This window comes from Balaenoptera borealis (genome assembly GCF_965194805.1).
Source record: "Balaenoptera borealis genome assembly, chromosome: 3".
Taxonomy (NCBI): Eukaryota; Metazoa; Chordata; class Mammalia; order Artiodactyla; family Balaenopteridae; genus Balaenoptera; species Balaenoptera borealis.
The window spans coordinates 18,197,593-18,216,501 of record NC_138866.1 but is presented as its reverse complement, the minus strand read 5'-3'; the positions used below and the strand labels follow the sequence as shown (position 1 = coordinate 18,216,501).

The window sequence follows — 18,909 nt, the reverse complement described above, 5'->3', positions numbered from 1 at the left end:
GTGAAATGATGCATGGAACATATTTACAACATTGCACAAAGAGATCCCTCACAAAATTGGTATTATCACTGCTGCTGTTATTGCTGTTGCTTTGTTTTTAAGGAACTTAAAGGCATTCTTTGCTGTCATGTCCACTAGGTAAATGTACCTGCTCTTAGCCTTCAATTCTCTACTTCTCAATTCTTATCACCAATCTGATTGCAAGAAGCAGTATCCATAAAGCGCTTCTCAATGGAGATGTCGCCCGTCCTCTTGACTTCATTCTGTTCAAACTGTGCCCTTTGGAATAGCGTGAGTCAGTACTCACTGCATTTCCTCCCCACCCTAAACACCGTATCAATTACTTTCTCTTTTTTAGTTGTTGTGGTTATTTTTTACAATTTATATAACAAGGCTTTGTGGATGTTTCTATTAGAACAGTGTGTTAGCCAAAGGGAAAGTCTATGAACAACTACTCAACATAATCCATTGTACCCTTAGATCTTTCTAGAGATTTGCATAACTGCATTTCTTGGTGTTTCATAAAACCATGTGTAGGAATTTTGCTTTAGCATTTTGTCAGTGTTCTACACTGAAGGACATTATCATAAAAATCCTATTACACTGTCTACTGTATTCATTTCAGAGATGTTGTTTATTAGAGTTCATCCAATATATCAGATGTTGTGCTAAAGGCTTTACATAAATAAGTTCAGGTAGTCCTTGCCACAGCTCCGTGAGGTAGGTAGTAATATCATAGTCATCCTTTTATATACAACGCAACGGAGATTTATAAAGTATCTTGCCCAGGGTCTCACAACCAGTAACTGCTGTGGCCAGGATGCAAATTCAACCAGGGTGTACTGAGTGTAATAGTGTATCTCAAAAATTCATGTTTTCTGGGAACCAAAGAATGTGGTCTTATTTGTGTCTTTATCAATTTCTTTCATCAATGTTTTATACTTTTCAGTGTACAGATCTTTAAACTCCTTGGTTAAATTTCTTTCTAAGTCTATTATTCTTTTTGATGCTATTGTAAATAGACTGGAAGATCTCATACCATACATAAAAATCAACTCAAAGTAGATTAAAGACTTGAACATATGACCTAAAACTATAAAACTCCTAGAAGAAAACATAGCTCCTTGACGTTGGTCTTCAGAACTTTTTTTGGATTTGATACCAAAAGCAAAAGGCAACAAAAGCAAAAATAATCAAATTAGACTACATCAGACTAAAAAGCTTCTGCACAGCAAAGGAAACCATCAATAAAATGGAAAAGCAACCAACGTATGGACTGGGAGAAAATATTTGCAAACTGCATATCTGATAAGGGGTTAATATCCAAAATATAAAAAAGAACTCATACAACTCAATAGGAAGAAAACCAAATAACCCAGTTCAAAATGGGCAAAGGACCTCAATAGACACATTCAAGAAAGATACAGGTACACAGAAAGATGCTCAACATCACTAATTATCAGGAAAATGCAAATCAAAACCACAGTGAGATATCACCTCTTACTTGTTAGGATGCCCATTATTGAAAAGAAAACAAATGCTGATGAGGTTGTGGAGATAAGAGAATATTTTTACACTGTTGTGAATGTAAATTGGTACAGCCACTGTGGAAAACAGTATGGAGGCCTCTAGAGAAATTAAAAGTAGAACTTCCATATGATCTAGCAATCCCACTTCTGGGTATATATACAAAGGAAATGAAACCATTATCTCAAAGAGATATCTGTATTCCCATGTTCACTGCAGCATTATTCACAATAGTCATGTTACGAAAAAATATCTTTCAAAGGATGAATGAATAAAGATGTATATATTGATATATTGATACATACAACAGAATATTATTCAGCCTTTAAAAAGAAGGAAACCCTTCCATCTGTAACACCATAAATGAAACTGGAGGGCATTATGTTAAACGAAATAAGATAGAGAAAAACAAACTGTAGAGTATCACTTATATGTGAACTCTAAAACATATATATATATATATATATATATATATATATATATATATCTTATAGAAACAGAGTAGAATGGTGGTTGCCGGGGGCTGAAAGATGGGGAAAAGTGGGAGAGTTTGGTAAAAGGGTACAAAGTTTCAGTTAAAAGATGAATAAGGTCAGAGGATCAGATGTATAAGAAGATGGCTGTAGTTGATAACACTGTATTGTATAACTGAAATTTGCTAAGAGAAAAAAAAGTTAAAGATAAGGTGATAGTAAATATGTGAGGTGATGGATGTGTTAATAAACTTAATTATGAGAATCATTCACAATGTATACATATATTAAATCATCATGTTTACACTTTAAATATATTACAATTTCATTTGCCAAATGTACCTCAATAAAGGTGGGAAAATGTGCCCTTATTTGGAAATAGGGTCTTTGCAGATATAGGTAAGATGATGGCATACAGGGTTAAGGTCGGTCCTAATCTAAAGACTGGTGTCCTTAAAAATAAAAAACAGGACACATACAGAGGAAAGATGGCCATGTGAACACAGAGACAGACATTGTAGCTTCAAGTCCAGCAATGCCAAGGATGGCTGGCAACTACCGGAAACGAGGACGAGGCAAGAGGGATTCTTCCCTGGAGACTCCAGAGCAAACGTGACCCTGATAACACTTTGCCTTCAGATTTCTGGCCTCCAGAACTTTGAGAGAATAAATTCTTATTGTTTTAAACCAACCGGTTTGTGGAAATTTGTTACGACAGCCCTAGGAAACTGATACACAAATGTGCGAATAAACAAATAAACGTTTTCAAAATTATAAAAATATCCAGTATCAATTTAATTGCTTATATTTCAAACATGTTCTCTCAAATATGCTTTCCTGATTTGGGAACTGCGATCATTTTACTTGCTCGGTCTAGAAGCTAACTGTAGCTACAGTTATTTATTCAACGTAGAGTATTTATTAACTACAAAGTATGTACTAAGTACTGATGATTCAAAGACAACTGAGAAGCCGAGTTTAATACAATGTAGTGAAGGGAGGAAGATCCTGAATGTGGTACTATATTGAGAAATGTGATCTGTTTTTGTATTGTAAACAATCTATTTTATATTCTTCGATGGGCACTCTAAAACCAAGATTATAATTATGACACAGAGAAAAAAATAATTATATTAGACTGAATCTCCATGGATTAGTGCAGAGATCCAACTCACAAATAGTGCAGTGCACTGACTGCTTTTTCATTTTCAAAATTTCATGCACATACTTCTGAAGGGATTTTTTTTTTTTTTTTTCATTTTCTTACATTCCCTGATGCACAGTGTTAGCTAGCTGTCCCTTGAAGGAAATGGAGTCCTGTTTGGTCCACTGTTCTTTCTACAGTAAACAAAGTGAAAATAAATTCTACAGTAGTTAGTGCTCCATTTTTAAGGGACTCATTAAAAATAAACAGTAGAGGAGAGGCAATTACTGTTAACAAACATAGGCATAAAAACCACAAATAAAGGGCCATTAACACGGAAAAATAATTACTCAATCTTTCATCCAGATGCTTTTGTCACTTTCATTTGCTGACACCGACTAACAGTTTTGTGAGAGGCCATTGCCGGCTGCAGTGCGTCCGTTCAATAGTTCCCCCTTCGCCTCTCACAAGAAGAGAAAAATGATCAGCAATGTCAGGGAATTCTACCGAAGTCTATTTAAAATATGGCATCAATTTCTCCCTTTCTCCTTCCTTTCTGTGAGATTTTTAGGTTTTATGTTACTTTATAGTGGTGTAAAAAAAATTATCATCATGATAGTTGTTTTACTAATGGATAGAAGGTAAAGGTGAAATAAGCTTTCTTCCTTTTTAGGAATATGAGATTTGACAGAGGAGGGATTTGAATGTGGAGAAAAGCACAGAACATAATATGCAAATATATTTCATCACTCCAGAGAATACCTTTGCAATTGCTTGACCTAACATATTTTGTAATCAAGCCTTATAAGCTACATGTGAATGTGTGTGTGTGTGTATGTGTGTGTGTGTGTGTGTCTTTGGGAAAAAATTAAGAAAAAAAGCAATATATTAATGTTAACATAATTCTAATTATCTGGAAAAAACAAACAATATGGAGTTAAGGTTTTGGTTCATTTTATCAGTTCAGCAAATTGAGCTCACTCAGACCTCACAGAATGCAGTGTTACTAAAGGTTTATACTAACATGCCCAGGGTTCAATCTGCCAATCCCTGCATTAAAATCACCTACCTCACTGCCACAACACAAAGTGGAACATCCTGTAAGAATCCAACTCTTGCATAAGTTTCTGAGTGAAGCTATCTTAAAATTTCCCAAGAATTGGCCACTAAAATACCATCAGCAAAGACATTCATGATTCATTTATTTAAAAAATGCCAAGAATTGTGATAAAAACAATAAATAAAACACACATACTCAGATCAAACTTCTTATCATACACGTAGTTGCAGTATCCGTCTTTTCTGGCTCACGTGACTCTCATGACACGCATGTGGAAAATGAAGCAATTTCCATAAAAATAATTGGCCTTTTTCTCAGTATCCAGATAGCACATATCTTAACGGAGAATGGAAAAAGCATTTCACTAGGAGTCGAATGACCCAAGCTTTGCTACTAACTTATAATGTGGTCTCGAACAGAGCACGTTGCCTTTTAGTCCTGAATGTTTTCTCCAGAATAAGGGAATTCAGTAAAGTGATCTTCAACGTCTTTCCAAGTCTAACATTCTATGGTAGTTAGAAACCAACTTAAAGCTGGTTAAGGCTTTAACCTAGACCTCTACCCACCTCTTGGGCTCCCGGTAGCCGTTAAGAAGTAACTCACTGGGAGAGAGCTGGGGGTCTAATGATATCAGCCCCAGGGCTGCAAATGCTTAGAGAAGCAGCTGGATGAGTAAACCTATACATGAAATTCAAACCTAAATGTTTACACAGAAAAATGCAGGTCACCTTATATGTCAGTTTGACTTAAACCCATAATATATGGTAATTGAAGCTTTTTAAAAGAAAAATATACTTTGCACATGGTTCTATGAAAGAAGACTATGTACAGTCAAATAAACACCAGCACTGCTTCAACTAAGCACTTTGGCCATTTTATCATTGCATGATTTTGTCAGATATTCTCCAGGGTACGATGGGAAAAAGACCAGAAATTGAGTTTGAATCCTGGCCTAAAAATTTACTGTCTCTATGACCTTGAAGAAGTTACTTGTTCTCCCATAGCTTCATCTATAAATCAGATAAATCAGGAACTATAGTACATGCCTTGTGGAAAGAGATAGTGCTTAGAGATAGTAAAAGATGACTCAGAAATAGCAGACCCTCAGTAAGTGATAGCTTTTATTGTTATTGTTACTCTTAGGTCTCTGATATAACTAGAATAATGTTGAATGTAGCCCATGTATTTCAATCATGGCCCATGCCATAGGTTTAATTTTTGGCATCACAAAGCCATTATCCAAAAGTACCCAGTCTATCAGGCTATTCTTTTCAGCTCTATTAAGTGCTCATTTGCTAGACAAGAAATTTGTGCATCCTTTATTTCAGAATATTGGTATATAAAACCATTCAGAAATTTCCTCTAAGCAGCTTATGCTGCATTCAAAACTAAATTCTGTTTGATGTACAAGTGATGAGAGAATTTAGAATCTGCTGAAAATGGAAAAAAAATGTTTCAACCTGAAAATAATGGAAATCAAGTTGGTAAATTAATTGAGGGAAGAATGGATATAATACAATGAATTCCTGTATTATTATAACCAACCAATCATCTGATGAAAGGAGCATCAGAGGAAGAAAGATATTCTTTGGTAAATGATATTCAGTATTTTAACAGGTGTGAGTTTTCCTGAATGCTTCCTTTGAGATGACTTTGATAGGCTTTAAAAAGGAGGGATGATTTTCCAGGTCCAGAGGAAAAGGAAAGAGAGAGAGAGAGAAACAGAAATGTAACATAATATAAAATTCATGGTACTATGGAATTTAATAGTAATCTTTATACTTGAACTTGTGATTTATTACGTGATCTCGGAGAGAAGTTACTGAGGGAACATTGTATATCTGTTCACTAAGGTCTCAGTGGAATGGACAATTTATTGAGTCTAAACCCTTCTGCTGGAAACAAGAAATCTTGAGACCATTATTTCTACTTAGAACTTTCAGTTATGTAGAGGTATGCCTGTAGTAGTTCATTAAAAATACTTTTAAAATTCTTTTTACTATCACCATAATACTCTAACAGAAGACAAATCAATATCTTTTGCCTCAATTACTAGGCAAAAAAAAAAATGACTGCACCATAATTTTTTAAATAACATGAGATTCTTTTCTTTCAGAAGAATTTCACATTAGTCTTCTATTCAGAGCAGAGACCAGAGAGAGAGAGAGAGAGAATGGTCATGTCTTTTTCCTCCTGCCATGGCTCCAGTTCTAAGAGACACTGGTTATATCCTCAGTAAGTCTCCCTCAGCCTGCATGAAATTTTGTGTTCTTTTTCTTGCAACCAGAGGGTTTCTTAATTACTACGACAGCCAATGTCTTAGTCTTAGTGCTCTCTGGAACATGGATATTCAATGACTCACTCACATGGCTCGGCCCACATTCATAACTAAGAAATAAAAGTGTAAAAATAAATTGACCAGATCTGGCCGACAGATGCAAGAAGAAAACACTATGGAGGCTTTTGCATGAGGGAACAGAAAGGGCCAGCTCTGGGTGTGGCAAAAATCACTCCCTCCCATCCTGGGGCTGGCACCATCTGTGGCTATACCTAATGGCGAGCAGGCTGGAAGAGGCAGAAACAGCTATTCCCTAGGAGAAGGGAAAACAGATTTGGTGAGCTTCTAGCCAGTCTCTGCCATCATGGTGTTCTGTCCTTTCTTTTATTCAAAATAATCACTGGGTACCTAAGTACAGGCTGCTGATACCAAAGATCTAATACTGAGTAAAGCCAGCCAATTCTTTTTTTTTTTTAAGAAATTCACGTTCTTTTATTTACTTATTTATTTTATTTATGACTGTGTTGGGTCTTCGTTTCTGTGCGAGGGCTTTCTCTAGTTGTGGCAAGTGGGGACCACTCTTCATCGCGGTGCGTGGGCCTCTCACCATCGCGGCCTCTCTTGTTGCGGAGCACAGGCTCCAGACGTGCAGGCTCAGTAGTTGTGGCTCACAGGCCTAGTTGCTCCGCAGCATGTGGGATCTTCTCAGACCAGGGCTCGAACCCGTGTCCCCTGCATTGGCAGGCAGATTCTCAACCACTGCGCCACCAGGGAAGCCCAAACCAGCCAATTCTTTTCTTTCCTGAGAGCTCAAAATAAAAAGTGTAAAAGCTATATGAATGCTTTCAGACTTTTGGATTTTAGGACAAGTAAAATTTTATAACGTTTGACAAGGTTCAAAAAAATACTGCTCACTGGGTTCACAAACATTTCATTAAAATGGAGGGAGGCATTTGAACAATTAAATACAGGAAGAATCGAATCTCATGATAAGAGGCCGTTCTTGAAATTGAACAAATTTAACTTTATGGAAACGCCACTATATTTATTTTAGTTTGCTGTGGATGAATGACACTTTATCATAGCCCCGCCTCTTACCATTTAGACAAACATTGCAGAGCCCCTCCTGTGACAGGTAAAACACAATCTTCCCAGGAGCCCATTGCATTTTTAGGCAACTGAGTTAAATTTTTTCTATATAGTTAACAGATAGAGTTTAACTCTAAAGTTAAATTTTTTCTATATAGTTAACAGATAGAGTTTAACTCTAAGTGAAGAGCTTTCTCAGTGTGAACAAACCACATGCTTTGACCACCCAGCACCTTGCTGGAAACACAGTGATCCTCTGAGATTGTCCCTTTACCTCTCTTTACCACAGTATATCAGTTATGGAGTCCTGTAGAACTTACTTTTTCTGGTACGTATTTCTGTGAATCATATCCAGTCATATTGCTTCATGGTCATAAAAGGTGACCTAGAAAGTTTTTTCTCTGAGGTGTCTGTTGAGGTTCATGTTGTTGCAAAGTTCATGATTAATTTTGGTGAACATTCCATGGATGCTTAAAAAGGTTCTTATAGTACACTAATGTTAAAAAGTATTTACTTCTTCTCCTACTTCTAACACACGCTCCCACTGAAGAATTTGCTTCCATACTCTATTGATTTTGAGTTTGGTCCAGTGACTTGCTGTGGCTCGAAGTGTGTAAAGTATATGTACCCTTCCTCTTGAATTTAGGCTCAGCCTTGTCTTATTTGGTCAATGGAATACAGGTGGAAATAGTGAGCTGGTGGCCACATTAAGCCTTAAGAAGCATTTATGTGTTTCCATGTGCTACTTGCACTGCTACTATTGCCATGAAAAGGTATGCTGACTAGCCTGTGGGTCCAAAGAGGCTAAGTGACATGTGAAGCAGACCTGACTCAAGATTACAAGCTCATCCTATATGTGTTGACTCACAACCAAGCCACACATGCGTGAAATGAGCACAGCTGAGATTAGCACAACAGTTCCAAGTGATCTGAAGACACACAAGAAATACATGTTTATTTTTATATCTCACTGAGATTTTGAACTGGTTGTTAGGCATCAACCCAATATTAGCTGACTAATACAGTGCTGCAATGCTCTATTTGTAAGGTACAAAGTTGCATGCATACATTAAATCAAATATACTAATGTCATATTCAAATTCTTTAATTATCCTCACATATTTGATCTCTAAGGGCTAAGAAAACTATATAAAGGTCTTAACTGAAGTTCAGATTCTTTCAAATGCACCTCATACTTCTGTTTTTCTTTATGTATTTTTATGCCCAAATATAATCTTGAAAGCCTTTCCAAAGATTTTGGCCAATCCTGATTCTGTAAATTGTAGATACCAACTTAAAGAGATATAGTAATATTATTATCTAAAATGGTCTCCAGTATTAATTGCATTTTAACAGTGATTTTTGAAACATGAATACTGTAAGTAAAGGATAGACTCAAAATAATGCAATTTCACAGACTCTGCAAGGCAGATGGAAGATTTATTTTGAGATATGCTGCCTTTCAATATAAGATCTCAAATTATATTAAATATGTGACCACTTACCTTATCTTTTGGGATAGTCTTGATAATGATATCTGGAGACATATGTGAAATGGGATGGGTTTGGAAGGAGAAATGCATTTACTGGATAGAACCAAAATTCAATGCTGTGAAGTACATATTGAAATGTGGGCATTAACAAAGTGTTGGCTGTTTTGTTTTCACATAGGTGTCTACCTATTTTTGCTTTGTGTATATCTCATTGTGGCATTATAAGTTAGAAAGAAAACAGTCCTTGAAATAAAAGCTAAAATTCAGTGTTACCAATTTATTTCCCTAGGTGGAATTTTCTCTTTATATCTGAGTTTTATTTTTTAAAGCAAGTTGTCAAACATTTAAAAAGATATATAAGATTTTTTTCCCTGAGCTGTTGGCTTAAATGTTTAATTAAGAGTCTCTGTTTTGAAATATTTCCTGGCTCCTTGATTTGTAATAAGTACAAGTTGTAGAGAAACTAAGATGTTCTACATGAATAGTATCTATTAAAACTTCATACAATTACCACAGTTCAACTAATAGCATTTTGGTTAAGATTTATTTTAGTTTCAAATTATGTAAATATCTCATATTTGTTTATAACAATAAAAAAGGATTATTAAAGGACTCATTCATGTAATTTTATTTGAACACAGGAAATACAGGTATTAGGTTATTACGGCCCAAAATGGAAATACAAGCTTGACTATAGGTCTTTTTAATTTAATTTTATTTTTTTGGCTGCATTGGGTCTTTGTTGCTGGGCACAGGCTTTCTCTAGTTGCGGTGAGCGGGTGCTACTCTTCGTTGTGGTGCGCGGGCTTCTCATTGCGGTGGTTTCTCTTGTTGCGGAGCATGAGCTCTAGGTGCGCAGGCTTCAGTAGTTGTGGCACATGGGCTTAGCTGGTCCACGACCTGTGGGATCTTCCTGGACCGGGGCTCGAACCCATGTTCCCCGCATTGGCAGGCAGATTTTTAACCACTGCACCACCAGGGAAGTCCCGACTATAGGTCTTATAAATAAAATATTTCTCTTGTTTTAGATTCAGGCAAATGTTAGGAGGTAATTTTTATGCGTTTATAAAATTGCAGTTAACTACTTCCCTTTCTTGATAAAATAAAATTCGTTTTTCTTATTAGCAAGTTAACAGCCTTATTAAAATACTCTAATTCAATAATACATTAAAATTTGCTAATTTTTATTTCTAGGTTTTCTGTCTTGTTTAAATAGAATGGAGATGATTTTACAGTGGACTTCTTTAGGTGATGTATAGCTCTTGAATGTAGTAGCAATAACTTGGGACACGTGCCTGGCATTCAGGGTTGCCTAGGTGCACCTTGTGCCTGAAAATTTGAGCTATTTCTAGGGAAAACTAGATACAGAATGACCCAGGCCCAAACTTCTCCATGCTCTGTGTCCAAAACTGCTGTGTGGGGCACTCTTCACTGATCACTACAGCTTCTGAAATCTGCAGCTTCTTTGGCACAGTAAGATTACATTACTTCTTCTCTCTTGTAATTAAGTATTGAGCATGACAATTTCCCAAAATAATAGAAAAATGGAAACCACATTTGGACAGTTCCAGGCCTGACCCATGAAAAAGTCCCAAGCCCTATCATACATACATATGATACTTACAGTTCAGTTGTGCTAACTCATTTTGAAGCCGTGTGTTAAAAGTGATGGAGTCTCCAGAAGGAAGAAGCTTAAATCACCATTGGAGGAGAGTCTCTGCCAATCATTACTGCCCACGGCAATTTTGGACTTAGCATGAATAAGAAATAAACTTTTGGTGGTAGATTGTTTCCAAAGGTGGTCACAATAATCTCTCCCATCTTTCATCTCCCTTGTGTAGGTATACACCAGTTATAAAAGACAAGGCAAGGAGATTCTTTTTCCATTTTACCATTTTTCCCTATGGTAAGATTTTGCCAAGACTAGTGTAATATCACAGGCAGGATACTAATGTCACTATAATCTACCAATGTTATTCAGATTTCAACAATTTTACTTCTAGGTGTGTGTGTGTGTGTGTGTGTGTGTGTGTGTATAGTTGTTTACAATTTATCACTTGTGTAGACTCATGTGACCACCTCAACAGTCAAGATTCAGAAGAGTTCCATTACCTCAGGGATCCCCCGTTGTTGCCCTTTTATGACACACCCACCTCTCCTCTCCCAACTTTGTCCCTTACCTCTGGCAACCACTAATCTGTCCTCCATTTCTGAGTTTTGTTATTTTAAAGAATGTTTTATAAATCGAATCATACATTATGTAACGTTTGGACAGTGGCGCTTTTCACTCAACATAATTCCCTGAAGATGGACCCAAATTGTTGCGTGTATCAGTAGACTCTTCCTCTTTATTACTAAGAAGTATCCCATAGTGTGGACATACCACAGTTTAACCGTTCACCTGTTGAACAACATTTGGGTTGTTTCCAGTCTTGGGCTATTCTGAATAAAACTGCTATGAACTTCCGGTATAGATTCTCGTATGAATATGTGTTCATTTCTCCGAAATAAATGTCCAGAAGTGCAGTTGCTGAGACACATAGTAGTTGCATGTTTAGTATTTTTTTTTTAAAGAAAATGCAAACGTTTTTTAAAATGGCTTTACCATTTTACCTTCCCACCTGCAATGTATGAATGACACAGTTTCTTTGCATTTTCACCAGGATTTGATGTTATCATTTTTTTTATTTTAATAATTCTGATAGGTATGTAATAGTAACTTGTGGTTTTACCTTGCATTTCCCTGATGACTGATGATATTGAACACTTTTTCGTGTGCTTATTTTCTTCCTTGCCTCTTCAGTGCTCATGTACTATATCCTCTTCAGTAAAATGTCTGTTACTATTGTTTTGAGAGTTTTAAAATATATTCTAGACACTAGGTTTTTGGTGGATACATGGTTTGCAAATACTTTCTATGAATATGTAGATTGTCTTTTCATCCTCTTCAGGCTTTTTGCAGAGCAAATGTTTTTAATTTTGATGAGATCATATTTATCAAATTTTGCTTTTATAGATTGGGCTTTTGGTATTGAATCTAATAATTCTTTCCCCGAATTTTTTTATTAGCAGGAGCTGTTTGTATATTTGGAAATTAAGCCCTTGTCAGTCTCATCATTTGCAAATATTTTCTCCCAGTCCATAGGATGTCTTTTAGTTTTGTTTATGGTTTCCTTTGCTGTGCAAAATCTTATAAGTTTGATTAGGTCCCATTCCCCAAACTTTTGTCTCAAAGATTTTCTCATGTGTCTTTTCTTTTTATAAAATGCATTAAATCTTCATATTTAAGGCTGTGATCCATTTTGAGTTAATTTTTGGCATAAGGCATGAGATTGAGGTCAAGTTTTGTTTTTTAAACTTATGGACGTCCAGTTGCTCCAGCACATTTGTTGATAAAGCTATCTTTCCTGAATTGAATTGCTTTTGCCTCTTTGTCAAAATCATTTGAGCATATTTGGGTGGGACTATTTCTGAATTCTCTATTCCATTCCAATCATCTACGTGTTTATCCCTCTGCTAATATCACACTGCCTTGACTACTTAATATCTGGTAGAGTGATTCCGCCCACTGTATCCTTCTTTGCTGAGATTATTTTTGCTATTCTAAGGCCTGTGCCTTTCCATATACAGTTTAGAATAAGCTTCTTTATTTCTATACAAATTCTTGCTGGAATTTTGATAGAAATTTCATTAAACCTAAAGATAAACCAGAGTAAATTTGACATTTTTACTATGTTGATTCTTCCAGTTCATAGATACAATATGTGTCTCCCTTTATTTAGGTCTCCTTTGATTTCTTCCAATAGTAGTAGTGTAATTTTCAGGATACCAATCCTGTATGTGTTTTGTCCAATACACATCTAAGTGTATCCTTTTTTCTCTTTTTGGAGAGATGTATGTGGTAGTCTGTTTTTAATTTTGGTTTCCATTTGTACCTTCTTAGTATATATAAATGTGATTGATTTTTGCATGTAGATCTTGTGTCCTGCAACTTTGCTGAACTCATTAGTTCTAGGAGATAATTTTGTAGATTCCTTGGGAAGGAGTATCCATAAAGAAAATCATTTCATTTACAAATAGAGACACTATTTTTTCCTTTCCAATAGGTTTGCCATTTATTTCTTTTTCTTGCCATATTAAAGTAGTTAGAACATTCAGTACTATGAAGTATGAGTATTGGAAGCATTATGCTTTTTGTTATTCAGTCATTCACCATTAAGTATGATGTTAGGTATAGATTTTTTTCATACCTGCTCTTTATCAAGTTGAGATAATACCCCTCTACTTATAACTTACTGAGTATTTTTTTTTTAAATCATTTTTGGGTGTTGGACTTTATCAATGGATAAAATCATATGAGTTTTCTTCTTCTTTTGCTTATTGATATGATAGATTACATTGATTGGATTTTGGATGTCAGACAACCTTGCATATTTAGAATAAATCCCACTTGGTCTTGATGTGTAATTCTTTTTATACATTGTTAGATTCAGTTTGCTCATTTTTGTTTCAAGGATTTTTGTGCCTAAATTCATAAGATCTACATGGATCTGTAGTTTTAATTTCTGTACTTTCTTTTTCTATTTTTTTTTGGATTTGGGTAATACTAGTCTCATAAAATGAATCAGGAAATGTTCCCTATGCTTATATAAAATTTATAATAATTTTATACATTTATATAGAATTTTCCCATGATAACATCTGAGCCTAGAGATTAATTGTGGGGGAGGTTTTTAATCATAATTCAATTTTTAAATGATTCTAGAGCTATTCAGATTATCTAATTCAATGTTGATTGAATTTTTGTACTTTATTGGTTTCAACGAATTCATCCATTTCTTCTAAGTTGTAAAATTTTGTGTGTAAAATTATTTGTAATATTCTTTTATTATCTTTTTAATGACTATGGGATCTTTAGGGTATCCCTTTTTAAATTCCTAGAATTGATGATTTGTGCCTTCTTTCCTGTTTGTTTTTTTTTTTTTTTCCAGTCTTGTTCAAAGTTTGCCAATCTAGTTGTTGTTTTTATTTAATTGATTTTTGTCTGCTGTTTTCCTTTCAATTTCATTATTTTCTTTCTGATTTTTTAATCATTTTCTTCCTTCTGCTTACATTGTGTTCCTTGTGCTCTTTTTTCTAGTTTTTGTTTGTTTGTTTGTTTTTAATGGTAGAAACATAGATTAGTGAATTGAGACCTTTCCTCATTTCTACCATCCAATCATGCCTTTTTTAATGTGACTTTGCCACTTCCACCATCATGCAGTGGAATCTGGTTCTGCTTCATGTGAATTTCAGCTGGCTCTGTGACTTTCTTTGGTCAATAAAAAGCAATAGAAGTAATGTTCTGTGACTTTTGTGACTAAGCCTTATAAGGACTAGGAACACTGTTTTTATCCTCAAGGAAGCCAGGTACCATGTGAAGAAGCATGAGCTAGGTCAATGGGGTACCACAATGGTAGTCAAAAACAGAGCCACAAAATGTGAACAGAACATCCTAGATCCTCTGGCTCCAACCATATAGAGCATAGATGAGCCTTACCATCTGAGACTTGCTGGAATTTATGACCCCCAAAATATTGAACAATTCAATGATTGTTGTCTTTTTTTAAAATTCTTTATTGGGGTATAATTGATTTACAATGTTGTGTTAGTTTCAGGTGTACAGCAAAGTGCATCTGTTATACAAATACATATATCCACTCTTTTTTTAGATTCTTTTCCCTCTACTCATTTTTGATTGTTGTCTTAAGCCACAAAATTATGGAGTTGTTTTTTACACAGTAATAGATGATCAAATATTTTTATTTGTGGAGCTACTAAGATTTGTAGTTTGTTTGTTACCTTGTCTAACAAGACCTTAACTTATGCAAAAGTAGACATCACTTGCTTTTCACCAGATCACTTACCCATTTTGACCTGAATTTTCTAATGAGTAAAGCTCTTTAATTTTATGCTTCTAAATAATTCCCTCCCAACCACCATATAGGTCACACATCTTTAAAGAAGAAGCTATAGAAACTAATCTAATCTACTCATAATTTATGAGAAACTTTGAAAAATCAAATACTTTGGAAGCTTCCTTATCCTTTTACATTTAATATGATTCTTACCAACAAAAGAAACATTTTCAAGTACCCCAAATGTATATTTCAACATTATATATTTCAACATGAAATGTTAAGGTCCATTTAATCTATGGCATGATACCATCAATATTTTCTAATTCTTTGTGTACCATTTGAGCCTCATATTCCAGCATCCTTGTAACTTGATAAAATGGATATAGATCATCTCACCTAAGAAAATCGAGATCCATCTGTTATATTTTAAATGCATCTGTTCATCTGCTAAATCCATTTGTCAAATTCATTTAAGTTAACAGAGATTTCCTCTAAGTACATAAAATATGTGAGAAAAAGAATTAAGGCAGAGTCCTGCTTTACCAGATACCAGGGGAAAAATGCTTACTCAAAGCGAACTATTTTTCCAAATGTTTAAAAAATGTTTTCAATATAGTTTACCTGAATTCTATAAAGCATATTTAATCTGCTTTGAAAACTATCCTCAATGATAGAGTGGATAATTTTTAGATAATGCAAACATGTTTTTAACTTTTATTTTTGAACATATTTTAACTTCAAGGGAATATTAAAATATTATATTTAGATATATGGAAGAGAGATGATGGGAAGGAACGTTAGGTCAGCCTTCTGATGGTAATGCAGACTTTCATGAGTTTGAATTGGAAGGAATTTATAAAACATATGCATTTAGTGTCAATGCCATTTCTTCCACTTAAACATTGAGATTTACACAGGTTGAGCATTCTACCAAGATCCACAGATGTTTGGAGAAGATTGAGAAGGTGGGTCCAGAAGACACTAGAGGCAGGGAAAGTGACTGGCTGTTCAGATCATCTCTTGTACGTTAAGCAAATGACCTTCCCTTCTACACTGACCTTGATCCCAAGATGAACTTCTTTCATGTTCTCATCCAACTTTCTTAACATGACATTTAATATGGGCCAAATAAACCTCTTCATATCTTATCTGCTCCCTGTATTTTTTCTCAGCAAACATGAGTCTTTCTACTATTTATGCATAAAGTAAACCTTCCTGTACAAGTATCCGAACGCTCAGGTCCTCATCTGTGCAATGGGACAATACTATCTACTACCACATTAAGCTACTATGAAGTCATTAAAAAAGAATAAGGTATGTAAAATGACTAATAATGTCTACATACAACTTGTATTCGCCACATACAATTTTAAGGAATTATTTCTGATCCACCTAACTTGCACATCTACTGTCATTTCAGAACTTACCATAGTTTTCACAATCCTGAAACTTTTTCATATGCTCTTTTCTCTGTTTGGATTATCCTCACTCAACCCTCCTCTATGTTTCTCATCTATGTAATCCTTACTTATCTCCAAAGATCTAGATCACCTGTGGCCTCCATCCTCTACTCTCAGTCTTCTCCTCACTATATTTGAGCACTCTCTCCCCTGCTCTCCTTTAACATATCACTTGTGAGTCCTTATTAAATACTCATCTCTCCCCCAGCCTCTGCACTAACTCCTAAGTGGCAGACTCCTTTCTAATTCAACTTTGTATCCCCAAAGTCCAGCATCTAGAAGGTATTCAGGAACTGTTTTCTGAAAGGAGAAAATAAAGAATTATATTATTAGGCCATATTCTTCTTATTTTAAATGTTTACTGGGTCTAGAATATTCTCCCCCACACTTTATGATGTGTTCTCTTGTCAATTCTTGTATCAGATATGACACGATTTCTCAAGCAGGAAGTGAAAGGCTTTCTTCTGTGTGCTCATAATATTCGATTTATAATTTTATGGCCATTGCTGTAATTTAACCATCTCCTCTTTTCCCATGTTTCATGTCTTTTTAAAAGTTATAGTTCTAAAGACAGGGATCCCAAATTCAGGTGCCAAATGGGCCAGACAACCATGAACATAAAATGGAAGAGGGTGGTGTTATAACAGTTAACATTTGCTTAACTTTTACTGCATTCCAGACACTGGGACCTATTAACTCTTCTAGCCTCACACCGATGCTATGTGTTAGAGAATATTTTTATCCCATTTAAAAATAAACTTAAGCACAGAGAATTTAAGTAACTCTCTGCACTGGAGGAGGCAGAATTTGAACCCAAACAGGTCTGCTCCAGGGTCTACACTCTTAGGCACTGGAGTAAATAACGCTAGGAAGTAGAAGGGTAGGTAGGAGTGCGGGCGAATAAAGAGAGGACACCTGCTCTTTCTAAACAGCCCCTAAAACTCACTGGCTTAATACAATAAGTTATATTAATGGTCAAGCAAAGTCTATGGTGATTGGGTGGCTTTCCAAGTGACTCGTTAATCCTAGCTCAATTTGACTAATACATAGAAAATAGTATCTTCTTCAGAGAAAGAAAACCTTATTCTGAACTCAGCCTCATAGGGTAATGGACAGAGCAGCAGTACAGCGCCCAGCCATCTATAAATGCTCCCCTTTGTTGTATAAAACATACCATTGAGATATTGAATTGTGTTCCCTGTGTTATACAGTAAATCCTTGTTGCTTATAAAAGAAACAGGCAAACAAAAACATACTATTGAGAATTCAGAGTTCATTTACTCCCATGAGTGAAATCCTTCCACTGTTCTTCCTGTGTTTTTGAAGTTTCTGATTCATGGCAAGTATTTAAAAAGTTTTTGCATGAATAAATAAACGAATATAAGTGTGAAGTGTTGTTGGTAATGTCTACACTAGAATCCTTGCTTGTTAATATTAGGATCAAATGATCTCTAGGAAAATCACATACTCCTAGATCTGGAGGAGAATCATTTACAAAAGACTTTAGACAGAAAGATATACAAAGAATCTAAAAAAACCTTCAGATTTTTTTCTCTGAAATCTTCTTATTGGAGGGGAAAAATGCTTTCCTGAAATTACAACGGAATGTTTTACACAAAACTGTATATGATGAAAACTAGAACAGGTTCTTTCTATAAACATTAAAACTTTCGAAATAGTTCAGCAAGAGAAATATACAAATGTTGAAAATTAATTAATTTAGGTAAATTTCTTGATCATTTGAAAAAGTGCCACTAATTATTCATGCAATTCTGAAATAAACTAATCACCTAATAATTATAATATCCATGAATTTTTTGGTTCAAACCTCAGTCCAGCATTTGTCAGTTCTTGTTGAAGGCAGATTAATAGACTTCTTATTCATTCCAGCTTTTTAATAAAGCATCTCTTTTTATCTTTTTTTGAATATTTTTGTTTTTTCTTTAAAACTTTTGAAGGGCTTCTATTTCTAATAACATCTCCAACTAATTATCCTAAGAAATAGCATTCCACAACAAATTTTATCACACACACACGCACACACACACACAGATATACATACAATCCAAATATTCTGGATAAAACATAGTAAAAAGGTTTTTTTAAACAGACCTCATTTTTAAAGCAGTTTTAGGTTTACAGAAAATAAATATTTTTTTGAAATCACAAATGTGATCTCAAGAAAATAAAGAAAATATTCAGGTTGGCAAAAATAAAGACCAAAATAATAATAATAATAGTAAGCATAATAAGCAGGACTAAAGTTATGGGTTTTTTGAGGGCATTTACCAATTTCAGTAAATTGGGTCTTGGGTTTCAAGGTTCATGTGGAGGATGGAATATAAAAGCCTTGCATCTAAACAAAACATAGAATGGGAGCTAGCATACTCTAGTCTCCCACCAAACAAACACAAATAGCCAGGGTCCTTAAAGTATCAATACTACACCACCAGTAAAAAAGTAGTCTAGAAAACATTCCTCTATA

The 18,909-nt window shown here is 34.9% G+C and overlaps 1 long non-coding RNA gene across 1 annotated transcript; it reads left to right on the top strand.

The window, feature by feature from the left end:
- The first annotated feature begins 1,996 nt into the window (after positions 1-1,996).
- LOC309626730 lies at positions 1,997-9,843 on the top strand. Its single transcript, XR_014243376.1, has 3 exons — positions 1,997-6,928; positions 7,259-7,709; positions 7,755-9,843. It is a non-coding gene; the product is annotated as an uncharacterized lncRNA (long non-coding RNA).
- Positions 9,844-18,909: the final 9,066 nt, after the last annotated feature.